General features: G+C 35.7%; 1 protein-coding gene across 15 annotated transcripts in view; it reads right to left on the reverse strand.

Annotated features, from left to right (window-relative positions):
- BBX (BBX high mobility group box domain containing) overlaps positions 1-13,536 on the reverse strand; it is a 351,434-nt gene that overhangs the window by 206,998 nt on the left and 130,900 nt on the right. For 8 of the 15 annotated variants that reach the window (XM_072614108.1, XM_072614111.1, XM_072614110.1 and 5 more), the window contains exon 3: positions 1,968-2,042. The exons of 5 other annotated variants lie outside the window; for them this stretch is intronic. The gene's annotated coding sequence lies outside the window, so the exon portion shown is untranslated. 2 more of the 15 variants (XM_072614105.1, XM_072614103.1) reach the window with 2 other exon arrangements.

Below are 13,536 nucleotides of genomic sequence, written 5' to 3' on the forward strand. Positions count from 1 at the left end.
TTTCTTCTTGCACAGATAGGTTCACAGCTCTCAACTTAGGTACAAATATAATTTTCTTTTCACATGTACTCACTTCACAAATGGTTCTTTCATTCATATATTTGGCTAATCTCTACGCAACTGACATTTGATTTCAAAATGACACCTATTCTTTCAGTCTTTGACTTATGCTACAATTGGAGTAAATATGACTCTCACACTTGTAATATGCAAGATAGAATACTTTGATGATTAATTCCAGTGATAAAAACAAACTTGGCTTCCTAAACAACTTTATTATTTCTTAAATCCTAATCCTTTTTTAAAAGAATTTTAATTCTTTTTTATGTCTTATGCTTCTACATAACTTTCAGTCATTAGAAAACACATATAGTTTTTTCCAATAAATCGAAACAGGAATCCAAATGCTAGTTTAGCTTTTTAGTGAATATATTAGAAATTATGTCTTCATTAGATTTCTATATTCATGCAACATGTGTTTCTAAAACACTCCACAACAAATTTAGTTTTCTTCACATGCCATAATACATATATTGACCTTGTATATCAGCAAGTAAGACTTTAATTCAACTTTTCAATATTTATTTCTGAAGCATCCATAGGCTAGTCAGCTGAAATAGTATACTAAGGGTAAGTGGAACCCAACTAGAGAGAAACTTAAATTAACATAAATTCTTGACTTTCTACTTTCAAGAGAAAGAAGCAGGTATGAACACAAGAGAGACAATTAATTCCCAGCTGACAGATGGGATTTAGCTTAAAAAAAACAACAATAAACTCCAGGGCATGTACTATTGACACTTACTCAAATATTCTATACCACCCATGTCTAGTCCTAGACAATGAGTGTTCAGAATGATGATACCAAGACCTTACAAAATCCTGTCACCAAAGACATATGAGATTATATGCAACAGAGATTTCTATCTAAGTAGACTCGGACATTTCAGAAATACTGTTTAAAAGGTTGAAACAAAAGTAGTTTTCAGGTCAACTCTGATTTAATTAGGCAATTCAATTACCCAGAAAAAGTTAATTCCTTAAGCTTTGTATTCATTGAGATTTGCCTATGTTTATTCTCACAGTGGACTGTTTACAGATGAGAATTCTACTTATTTTAATAGTATGGTAAATATCCAGTTAAGTATCAATAAGGAAAACATTTATTTGGATTGGAGAAATATTTTATTCTAAGTATCAATTTAAGTAACTGCCATTAAAAGTTTAATTGAAGATGTTTGTTTTAAAACATAGTTTATCCTTGCTAGTGCTGATAGCAAGTGTTTTGAAAATAAAATAATTTCAGTCTAAGAACATAAAGCTATAGTATCAGTGAGAATCAATGCTTTATGTTTCTTAACATGTATGCATTTTAAATCTCACTTTTCCCCCCTTTATTGAGGGAGAAATGTTTTTAAAAAAAACATTTAATATAAATACATTTAATATAAAAACATTTAATATAGATACATGATTTCAGTCACATAACTAATTCTAAATAGTACTATGTGGTAAAGAAATTCTCCACGCTGCTTTAATAAGTATTATCAGTTTTGTAAGACTAAAGCAATATTTGAAGAAGGAACCAGCTTTTAAAGAAACAGATTGACTTAACCAAATCAGCTATTTGTTCTCTAGATTTCCCTGATGCTAAATAATTTCTCTTTCACCAGTGGCAATCAATTGTGGAAACACAAATTACTGAATCTTGAAATAATTCAATCATTTGAAAGGAAAAGTTAACTTACGTGATGATGATGGTTAAATGCCCTTTTAAAAATTGCAATCAATAAACATAGGTTCAGAAGAAAAAAATTTTAAACCAACTGTCACACTTCCTTGATCAATATGGAAGAGGAACCCAACAGTTGGGGAAAAGCTGAGACCCACTCTGAAACGACATATTTCTTGCCAGCTTCACTGCTTCCAGGTACTTAAATCAGAAGCACACTCAGTGCTGCCCTTACCAGGTTAAGTCACGACGTTCCATTGTGATTTCAATGGAACATCAGAACTTCCAGCTTCTGTGATGCGCCAGGATTCTGTGGAAGACCCATAGCAGAGTGGTTACAAAGGTGAGCCATGAAGGCTTTTCACACAAAGCTGATACTCATACTCCTTTAGCAAAATGATCCCTGAATTAAATGCATAACATCCAGACAGTCAAGAAGAGGGAAACTCATTGAAAGAAGTTTTTATAGTCCCTCTATCTAAATAAATTATCTAAGAGTGTTTAAAGACAGGGTTGATTTACCAACAATAATGAAAAGATTGGGGCGCTTCTGAAAAAAAAATTGTTAGAAATTCTTTATAACAACTTAGATTTAAAGTAGTATCTGGACTTAATGCTAAATTACTTTGAATGACTGGTTCCATCAGACTTGAAAAGAATATTTAAATATATATGTATAGATGTACATGTGTGTGTGTATGCACACATGTACATACATTTACATGTATATACACATATGTGTATATTAAAATATAACGTACATGTAATATATGTATATACATATGCATATTCACATACATATATATGTAGTATTCAATTGTCTTGGAAACATGGAGAAAAGCATAGTAATCCAATAAAAAGTTGGGACGAGGAGGAAGAAGGGGAAAATAATAGAAAGTTAGTTTCAGTCATGAGAGGTTGAAAAAAATTGTTTAAATGTTCAAAATCAACAATAGAAACAAAAGTAACTAGAGAGTTTTACACATTAACTGGGCCAATGAAACACCTCAATACACATCAATCATATTCCTTACCAATCCTTTATAAAAAGAAATCTTTTCCCATTTCCCATGAAGCAGCCATTTATTTACTTTGTAGACTGATAAACTCATTGAATTCAAAACCAAAAGGTTTAAAGAAATTATTTTCTGTCATTAGTATACAGTGGTAGAATCTCTAATCAATTCAGAAACTATACTATACTCTAAAAATCCACTTACTGAATCTTGGCTATTCCAATACTATTAAGTCACTTTATGGGCTTGAAAGAAAGTGTTTTCTAATTTGTTCCTATTATGTACAAGGAATGGAACGTACATACGAAATATCCAAATGTGTAACTACTCACATCTGAGTAATCCTATCTCAAATTAGATGATTCAACTGACACCCAATGTTATTAAAAGAAACAATAGCTGGAAAATGAATAAAGTATTATTTGATAGTGTGTGGTTACACACAATATATTCATTCACTCATTTTTTTGAAGGAAAGCAGTAGAAATCTTTCAGGGGAACATACAAGAATTGTTTCAAATTAACCACTTATATTTTGACAGGATTTTGTGAAAGATTTTTATACTTATATTTCAACATCTGAAGACAACATCTGTTTAAAATGTTTTTACATTCTAAATTTAAATGAGAAGCAGATATAACAGTATATCCTTAATAATTATTGTAAAGAGCTTATTAGCAACTGATATTAAACGTAAAATGTTTAATAGAACATTTCCTATCTTAGGAGATTTATATGCTTTAAACCTCTAAAAGCAATTATGTAAAAGATTTTTTAAAAGCAAAAGTTTTTTTTTTTAAATATACAATATAACAAAGCTGGGGTCAACATACTCTTAACTTTTGTGGTTTGATTTGAATTCTTATTTTTACCAGTATTAATATATACTGTTCATCTTAACAACTAAATATTCATGTTCTTTGGAACATAGCATAACATAACATAACATAACATACAATTTGTTATGCCAAACCACCTTACCTATGATCTATTTCTTCTTTTAGCCTTAAAAATATGTAAGATATTATTACAAATTCTAACAAAAAAAACTATGCGAATCTTCAATCTCTCTATTACTCTTAGATGCCATTAATTTTCATTTCTTCCCAACTCAGAATTGTCTCAATGATATCTTCTTTTAGGATTATCTATTAATGAAAATTACAGATGTTAGAAAGAAATAATTGAAAACTGAAGATTGAACTGGCTACTTCAAAAGCAAATAGATCCTACCTCATAAGGGTCTTCCTTTTTCGTTTCCTAAGGATCAAGGAATTGCTTATAGATGACATCTAGTTATTAGTCAGTCAGCAAGCATTTATTAAGCACCTGGAGTTCAAGGCACAGTCTAAGGGCTGTACTCACTCTCAAGAAGCTCACAGTCTAAGGGGAGAGGCAATATGCAAATAAGTAACCTGTATATAGGATTAATTTTTTTGAGATAACCAACCGGGAGAGGCCCTAGGGTCTAGGAAGATTGGATAAGCCTTCTTATAGAACTTAAGATTTTATCTGGGACTTAAAAGCCTGAGTAGCCAGAAAGCAGAGATGGTTAGGGGAAGAATTCCAGAGATGGAAGGAAGTCTGTGAAAATAAAATGAGTTAGGAGATGGAATGCCCTGTTCTAGGAACAACAAGGAGGCCACTGTCATTGGACCACAAAATTCTTGAGGGGGAGGGGGTGAGGAAGGTGAGGAGAAGTGAGGTATAAAAAATTTGGGAGGGGTCAAACTACAAAAGGATTTGCCAAGCAGGAGTTTATATCTGATCCTGGCAGTAACAGGAAAACAATGAAGTTGATAATGAAGTTGATTGAATGGGGAGTGACATGGTCAGACCCTTGCTTTAGGAAGATCTGTTTGAGAGCCTTAGTGAAGGATAGATTTGTGGCAAAGAGAACAATCAGAAGGCTACTGCAGCAATCCAGGCATGAGGTGATGCTGGATGCACCAGGGTGGTGGTAGTGTATGATGAGAAAAGAGGGCACATGAGAAAGATAACAGGACAGTTAGGTATTGCAGAGGTTAGAACTCTAATAAGAGTGGAAAGTCTCATTTTCCTGAGTTCAAATCCAGCCTCAGGCACTTACTATCTGTATGACCCTGGGTAAGTCACATAACCCTAATTTACCTCAGTTTCCTCATCTTTAAAATGAGCTGGAGAAGGAAATGGCAGACCATTCCAGTATCTCTGTCAAAACCCCAAAGGGAGCCCCAATTCAACAACATTAACAAATACAAAGGATATCACAAAGGTAGAATGAAAAGGACTTGGCTACTAATTGGATATGAAGGGATATAAGAAAGGGAAAAGTTGTGAACTAAACCTAGGTTGTAAGCCTGGGTGATTAGGAGGATATTAGTGCCCTCTAAAGTAAATGAAAGCTATAAAATGAGGAGGGTTTAAGGGAAAAGATAGTGAGCTCCCTTTGGGACATATAAATTCAGCCTGTGAGATGGCTCGTTCAAGATTTCCAGTAGAGAGCTGGAGATGTGACAGCAGAGGTTAGGAGAGAGGTGAGGGCCAGATAAGTGGATCTGTTAAGTTATATGCCTAGAGATGACAAACGAATCTATGGGAGCTGATGAGATCACCAAGTGAAACAGTACGGAAGGAAAACAGAAAAGGGTTCAGGGCAGAGTCTCCATGGTTGGTGGGCATGACCTGAGTGAAGGAGACTGATGAGAAGCAAAAGAGAATAAAGAGACAATAATGTCATAAAAATCTGTCAAGGAGAAAAGAGTGGTCAACACTGCTACACAGTGGCTGTGGAGAGGTCAGGAAGGATGAGAATTCAGAAAGCCCATTAAATTTGCTATTGAGAGATCACTATATCAAACATCTCACACTGTATACCAAGAAAAAGTCAAAATGGTTACAAGATTTAAAGACAAAGGATGATACCATAAGCAAATTAAGAGAGCATGGAATAATTTACCTGTTAGATTTATGGATAAGGGAAGAAATTATGACCAAAAAAGAGACAGAGAGCATTACAGGATACGAAATAGATATTTTTTGATTACATTAAATTTAAAAGGTTTTATACAAACCAAATCAATGTAGCCAAGATTAGAAGGAAAGCAGAAAACTGGCAGAAATATTTTACAGCATTTTTTGATGATAAAGGCCTCATTTTGCAAACATACAGAGAATGAAGTGAACTTTATAAGATTATAAGTTATTCCCCAGTTGAAAAAGGGTCAAAAGATATGAACAGGCAATTTTCAGAAGAAATATGAAAAAAGCTCTAAACAACTGTGACATACCATCTCACATCTATGAGAATGGTTAATATGACAGAAAAGAAAAATGACAAATATTAGAGGTAATATGGAAAACTGGGAAAGTAATGCACTGCTGGTGAAATTGTGAACTTGTCACACCAATCTGGAGAGCAATTTGGAACTAGAGCCAAAGGGCGATAAAACCATGAGTACCCTTTAACCCAACAATACCACTACTAGGTCTGTGTCCTGAAGAGGAAAGAAAAAGACATTGGGGAAAGGCTGAACAAGTTGTGGCATGTGATTATGACGTAATATTATTGTGCTGTAAGAAATGACAAGCAAAATGGTTTCAGAAAAACCCAGGAAGACTTACATGAACTGATGCAAAGTGGAATGAGCAGAACAAGGAGAACCCTGTATACAGTGACAGCAATATTTTGCAATGATCAACTGTGAATGACTTAGTTATTCTTGGCCATACTATGATCTAAGATAATATAATGGCCTTATAAAAGGCCTTATAATGAAAAAATGCTATCCATCTCTAGAGAAAGAACTGATGGAGTCTGAAGGCAGATTGAAGCATTTTTTTTTAGACTTTCTATATTTTCCTGATCTGTTTGAGGGTTTTCTTGGTCTGTTTTTTCTTTCACAATGTGACTAGTATGGAAATGTTTAGCATGATTGCACTTGTATAACCTATATCAAATTGCCTGCCTTCTCAATGGGAGGTGAGGTGGAATTGGGGAATGGGGAAGGGTGATTAGGGACAGAAGGAGAGAATTTTAAAAAATGAATGCTCTATACATACATTCTTATTAAACATGGGAGGAGGGAAGGGGAGAAAATTTAAGACTTATGGAAGTGATTGTTGAAAACTGAAAACAAATTATTTTTTAAAAAATGAATGTCACAAATTATTTTTACATGGAAAAAAATTTTTTACAGAGATTACAATAATAGATAGGCAGCTAGATGGTACAGTGTATGCAGCACTGGTCCTGGAGTCAAAAAGATCTAAGTTCCAATTTTGGCCTCAGATACTTATTAGCTGTGTGACCCTGCACAAGTCACTTAATCCTTCTCTGTCTCAGTTGTTCATCTGTAAAATGGAGATACATTGGAGAAAGAAATGGCAAACTACACCAGTATCTTTGCCAAGAAAACTCCATGGACAAAATAGAGTCAGATACAACTGAATAAATGAACAACAACAAAAAATTTTATAGATGTATGTATGTATGTACATACATATACACATACATATATGTATATGTATATATGTGCACATGTATACACATACACGTTCATATTATGTATGTAATTAACTGATTATTTATAATATTAATGTCACATTAATAATTGAATTATACTACACAGGGTGCACTTTTAACTTATTTAAAGCTTAAATCCGCACTAAGGCTTTCAGGGCACCCAGGATTACATTATTCTATTTTTTTTCCCTCAGAAAAAGGATTAGCAAAGTAGTCTCCAATGTAATAATGCCTAACTGAGTCCTCCAGTTTGCTAACCCCTTAAATTACAAGTACCTAGGACATTGTTTTAATGTCTTGAATTGCTGGTTGTGTTTTGCCTTTGGGAGTCGTAAGGTTTTTTTTTTTGTTTGGTTGTGCTTATATTTGTTTTGATGGGGATAAAGAAGGTCAAAGTGAAAAAACAGCACTCCTCAGCCCTTGTTAAAAAAAACTTCATTCACTCATTTACTTTGATAACATTTCATTTCAGTATGTATTTGTCTACAGCTATGTGCCCAACATTTGAAGTAAAACACCTCATTTGGTCAGTGTGGAGCCCATCTTTATCCCAACTTGATATCTTAACCTATATTCCCAAGCAGCAAAGTAGTCAGAAAAGAGCATATCCCCTTTAAAAATTTACTACGTAATTTCAAAAGGGAATCTGTAATAGTTTTCTTCAGTGCCCCAAGGTTCTGATGTGTTTGAATGCATCTATCCAGAATGGAAATCTAGAGACATGATAGTACGACATAGAAGGTCTACTGTTTATCTATTGTATAACTACCCTTTGAACTCTTATCCCATGCGAAATGGGCAGTCAAATATTTGTTAGGTGCCAGCATATGCAACAAATGTACTGAGTGAGGATCTGTATTGTACTGCATCACTTTAACTGGCTTATTTTCATCCATACCTCTAAATTCAAAATACCAAAAAAAACAAACCCCTAATTCTTGCCTACAATCATGTACTACAGTTAATCATTTCATGAAAACAGTGGAAAATATGACCCTGAAAAAGATGAGAAGTGATATGAATACTTATCAGTTTACTAAAAGAAAATGTCACAAGCTTGCTATAAGAATGAGTAAATTTTTCTCCATTCTTCTGAACAAAGAATACTGGTGCTTTTTATATCAGAATAGCACCAACAGAGAAACTCAAGAAGCAAATTTGGCTTTACTGTTAAAAATAAGTTCCTACTTTGAATGAGAATATTTCTAATCTGGGAAATTGTCTGATATCTTAAAGCCAGTACAGGTGTAGAAAACACTACCTAAGCATTCTATGATTGACTTGCCCTTACAATAAGCAAGAAGCCACATATTTCAGTCTACACATACTAACCGAGGTTTTTCTAAGTGATTTTCCGCTTTTGAAATCATCTATCCTAATGCAGATAAAATAAAACCATTCATTCTCCAATCTGCCATTATATGGGAGTCCCAAAAGTCCCCAGACTTTTTTTAATTGACTGAACTTCTTGATTCTCTTGTCTCTCCTGTAAACTAAAGATTATGAGTCAACCTCAAATACATTCCCCCATCTACTACCCCGGTGTGTTAAGTGTCCTTTATCTACACTACTGACTTTACAACATCTAAGTTACCAATGCCAGTGATGTAAGAGTTTTATGCCAATACTTTGATACACAGTTAAATCAGCAGTCCCCAAAACTGAATAGAAGGAAGAAAATAACCTAGATTGTATTTAGGAAGTCATATAATGTTTTTATCATCCCACATTTTTCCCTGGAAAAAAAGAGACATTGTTTTAATATATGCAAGATGGACTACCACTGAGTTTGAATTGCAGTTCATCTAAAAGGCAATAGAGAGATAAATGTTGAATACAAGCTCAGAATCTGGATGCTGATTTTTCTGCTGAAGTTTTTAAAGAGAAAGAAATAGAAAAGGTAGGAAAAGGAGTATCTTAGGAAAGAATAAGGAGGATGAGGGAGTAGCATGCTATTTCTAGTCATTGGTGCTCAACAGGAGAAAATGGTACAAGAATGGATGGGATGAGGAGAGGTCATCTCCTTAGGATGAATAACCATTATCTGAGCCAGAAAATGGAATTTGGGGAGGAAAGACAGGAAGAGAGTATAGGATAGAAATACAATAAGATAAACTGGCAACTATTAGAGAAGAGGGATTTAGGGGAGAGAGTTGAGGATGGGATACATATGAACAGAAATGCTTATTACAAAAAACAAGGAAGGAAAAGACTCAGAAATCTGGGGTTAGGCTGACTGAAGAGAGAGTAGGAAGAGGATTTTTCATCTGATGGATCCCAACCATTGACTGAATTCATTCCCTTTCATTCTCTGGTTGACTTTTTCCTTAAAAGACAGGGATAAGGAAAAGAGGAGAAATATTATATGACAGCTCATGAGAAGGTAAAAAACAAACCTAACAATAATGACCATGAATTGTGAATAGGATGAAATCATCCATAAACTAAGTGGATCAGAAAGCAAAATCCAACAATATGTTGCTTACAAACACATAGCTGATTTTTTTAAAAAGCCCTAAAGTAGAAAAGCAAATCAATCAGTCAGTTAATATACTGATATAATATAGGCATATACAAGGAACCAGGCATTTTGCTAAGCACTGAGGATACAAATATAACAAGCATTTGAAAACTGATGGGTACCCTAGGATTTGCAGTTGAGAAGAATAAACATTCCAGAAGACAAAATTAAATATGACTTTTCCTCAAAAAGATAACTTCCTTTTGGGTAAAACAACATGTACATATATAAGTGTATGGGAAATATGGAAATGTATATATAAGGTAATCTGAGGAAGGTGACCCTAGAAACTGGGAGGATCAGGAAAAGTGGACTATAACAGATGGTATTTGTGCCAAACTTTGAAGGAAACTAGAGATTCTAAAAGGCAAAAGATTTCCAAGGGTTCCAAGCATGGGGCTTAGTCCATGGAGATGGAACATGGAGTGTCTTGTTTGAGAAGTAAGAAGACCAGCTGACTGTACTATAAATGCTTGAAGGGAAGCAATTCCCAATAAGGAAAAAAGATGAGAGGTATTGTAGAGAGAGAATGTAAAAATATAACAACTTATTGGATATATGGGATGAAGAATGATGAACTGAACACAAATTCAAGGATTTATAAATCTGAGTGACTATAAGGATGGCAGTGGCCCTCAACAGAAAGGGATAAGTTTTGAGGAAGGATGGATTTTGTGGGAAAGGCAAGGAGTTCTGTTTGTATATGTTAAGTTTGAGATGACTTTATAACATCCACTTTAAAATGTCCAATAAAGAGTTAATAATATAAATGATATAGTACTGCAGTTCTAGGAGGGAGGGAGAGAGAGAGAGAGAGAGATTGAGAGAGAGAGAGAGTGTGTGTGTGAGAGAGAGAGAGATGTGTGTGTGTGTGTGTGTGAGAGAGAGAGAGAGAGAGAGATTGAGAGAGACTAACAATGGATAAACAGACAAGGGAAATAATCTGCATGAAGATGACAGAGAGAATTGAAAAGACTCAAAACAAAGCAATGGGGTATAATACAGTTCAAGAGATATAGATAAAGGTCTAGTCTAAGGAAATGGTTAGTCAGGCAAGAGGAGGACCAAATAAAAACTCAGAGAGAAGAAAATATGAGCAGAGAAAGAAAACCAGAATTTATTACATGCCCAGAGAGGGAGGTGCTATTATTATCTCCATTTTATAGCTGAGAAAACGGAGGGTAAGTGATTTGTCCACAGTTACGTAGCTAGGAAGTGTATGAAGTCAATCTGAACTCAAGTCTTCCTGATTCTAGGACTAGTGCTCTATAAACTAGCTGCCTCTAAGGCAATAAGAGTCAGTCAGTCAATAATATTACACTATGTATTTATCATGTGTCAGGCACTATGCTAAGTACCAGAATATAAAAAGAGGTAAAAAGCAGTTCCTGTCCTCAGGAGTTCACAATCTTATGGGAGAGACGGCAAGCAGACAAATATATACAAACAAGCTCTATTTGTTATTGCTCAGTAGTTCAGTCACATTCAACTCTGTGACCCCTTGGACCATACTGTTCACGGGGATTGCCTGACAAAGAAAATGGAGTGGTTTGTCATTTTCTTCTCCAATCAATTAAAGAAAACAAAGGTTAAGCGTCTTGCCCAAGGTCATACACGGTAAGTGTCTAAGGCTGGATTTGAATTCAGATCTTCCTGACTCGAGGTCCATTGCTCTATTCATTGAGCCATCTAGCTGCCTGCTAGGCAGACAGAGGTTAGGTGACTTTCCCAAGAAGAAATAGAAAATAATCAAGAGAGAGAAAGCATTAAAATTAATAGGGGCTGCGAAAGGCTTCCTGCACAACCTGCAGCCCCATAAGCAGCCCACAGGCACACAAAGGAATTCAGGCAGCCATGCAAAATGTAGAGGATGTTGTGTAAGCTTGCTGTAGAACGTGGGATTTTAGTTGAGACTTAAAGGAAGCCAAGGAAGGCAGCTGGCAGAGATGAAGAGGAGGAACATTCCAGGCATGGGGGATAGCCATAGAAAATGTCCAGAACTATGAGATGGAGTGTCTTAATCATGGAATAGCAAGGAGGCCAGTGTCACTGGATCTAAGAGTACATACACAGCACTTAGGGAGTAAAATGTAACACTGAATATGTCAGAGAGGGATAGGTTATGAAGGAAATGAGTGTCCAATAATGAGTTTTGCATTTGATTCTGGAGGTGATGGGCAACCACTGGAAATGACTGAGTAAAGAAGTAATGTGGAGCAACTTGCACTTTAGGAATTGATGGCTGAAGGGAGAACTGACTGGAGTGGGGAGAGGCTTGAGACAGGTAGAGCCTCCAGAAGGCATGAGTTGATGAAGAACTACACCAGAATGCGGCAGTGGCAGTGGGAGAGGGGGGCTTATGCAAGAGATGTTGCAAAAATGAAATCACCAAGCCTTGACAGCAGACTGGATATGGAGGAAGGGGAAGGAGAAGAAAGGTGAGAGATAACGAAGAGTCAAGGATGACTCCTGGGTTGCTAGCCTGAGAGACTCAGAGGATGGTGTTGCTCTCTACATAACAAGGCAAGGGAAGGAAGGGAGGAGAATTTCAAGGGAAATACAAGAAGTCAGTTTAGGACATGTGTTTAAAGATCTCTACTGGACATCCAGTTTGAGATGACTGAAAAAAAGCAGTTGAAGATACATAACCTAAGGTATGTGTTCATCCTTTGCTGCTGCAGAAGACCATGCCATCAGAGAAATGATGACATGACTTGCACTTGACTTTGTTTTGAGTGAGGGAGGGCTGTGCAGGTCACCAGCCTCACTTCTCCTTCAGAGCCATTGGAATCCAGTGACCAGATATTCATCAGGATGATTGGAGATGACCCAGGATGAGGCAATTGGGGTTAAGTGACTTACCCAAGGTCACACAGCTAGTGAGTGTCAAGTGTCTGAGGTGAGATTTGAACTCAGGTCCTCCTGACTCCTGCACTGGTGCTCTATCCACCTAGCTGCCCTTAACAACTGAAGGTAAGAAAATGGGAAAGGACAGGTTTGAGAATCATCCCCATGGAGATGGTAATTAAATTCTTGGGAGCTGATAAGAGCACAAGTAGAATGAGAAGAGAAGATGGCCCAGGACAGAACCCTGTGGGTCAATGGTTAGAAGGTACAATCTGGATGAGAAAAAGGTCAACAATGTCAAAGGCTGCAGAGAGGTCAAGGAGAAGGAGAGCAATCAACATCACACGCTATTAACAATGTTAAGCCCTAAATCAATATGTGACCTAACATAGGTCATTATTCCACATTGGTCATGTACAAAAACATATGTCTTATTCTACCTTTTAATGCCATCACTTCTCTGACAGGATGTGAGTAGTATGTTTCATATTTATTCCTTGGCCATCACGATCATTGTACTGATCAGTGTTCTAAAGTCTTTCAAAGTAATTTTTCTTTATAATGTCATTTGTCTAAGTTGTTCTACTCACTTCACTCTGAATTAGTGCATAGAATACTCAATACTCACTTTTTTAAACTTTTTTTTCAGAACTTTCTTATGAGCCAAAGGCTTTCAGTTTGAGAAAATAGGAATACTTTCACCAAAATATGACAAGCCAGAGATGGAATTTCGTTAAAATTTTGGTAGCCAACTAAAATAACTAACATGTAATTATAGGAGATCTGCCAAGTTATTTGTACCCTATAAAGTAATATAAAACAGACTGACAGCTATAGTCAGACAAGCCAGGGTTTCTGAATGTATCTGGAATAACTTCAGTGAAAGCACTTTGAGAAATATAAAACACAATCACA

Source organism: Notamacropus eugenii, chromosome 5, assembly GCF_028372415.1.
Source record: "Notamacropus eugenii isolate mMacEug1 chromosome 5, mMacEug1.pri_v2, whole genome shotgun sequence".
NCBI classification, from domain to species: domain Eukaryota; kingdom Metazoa; phylum Chordata; class Mammalia; order Diprotodontia; family Macropodidae; genus Notamacropus; species Notamacropus eugenii.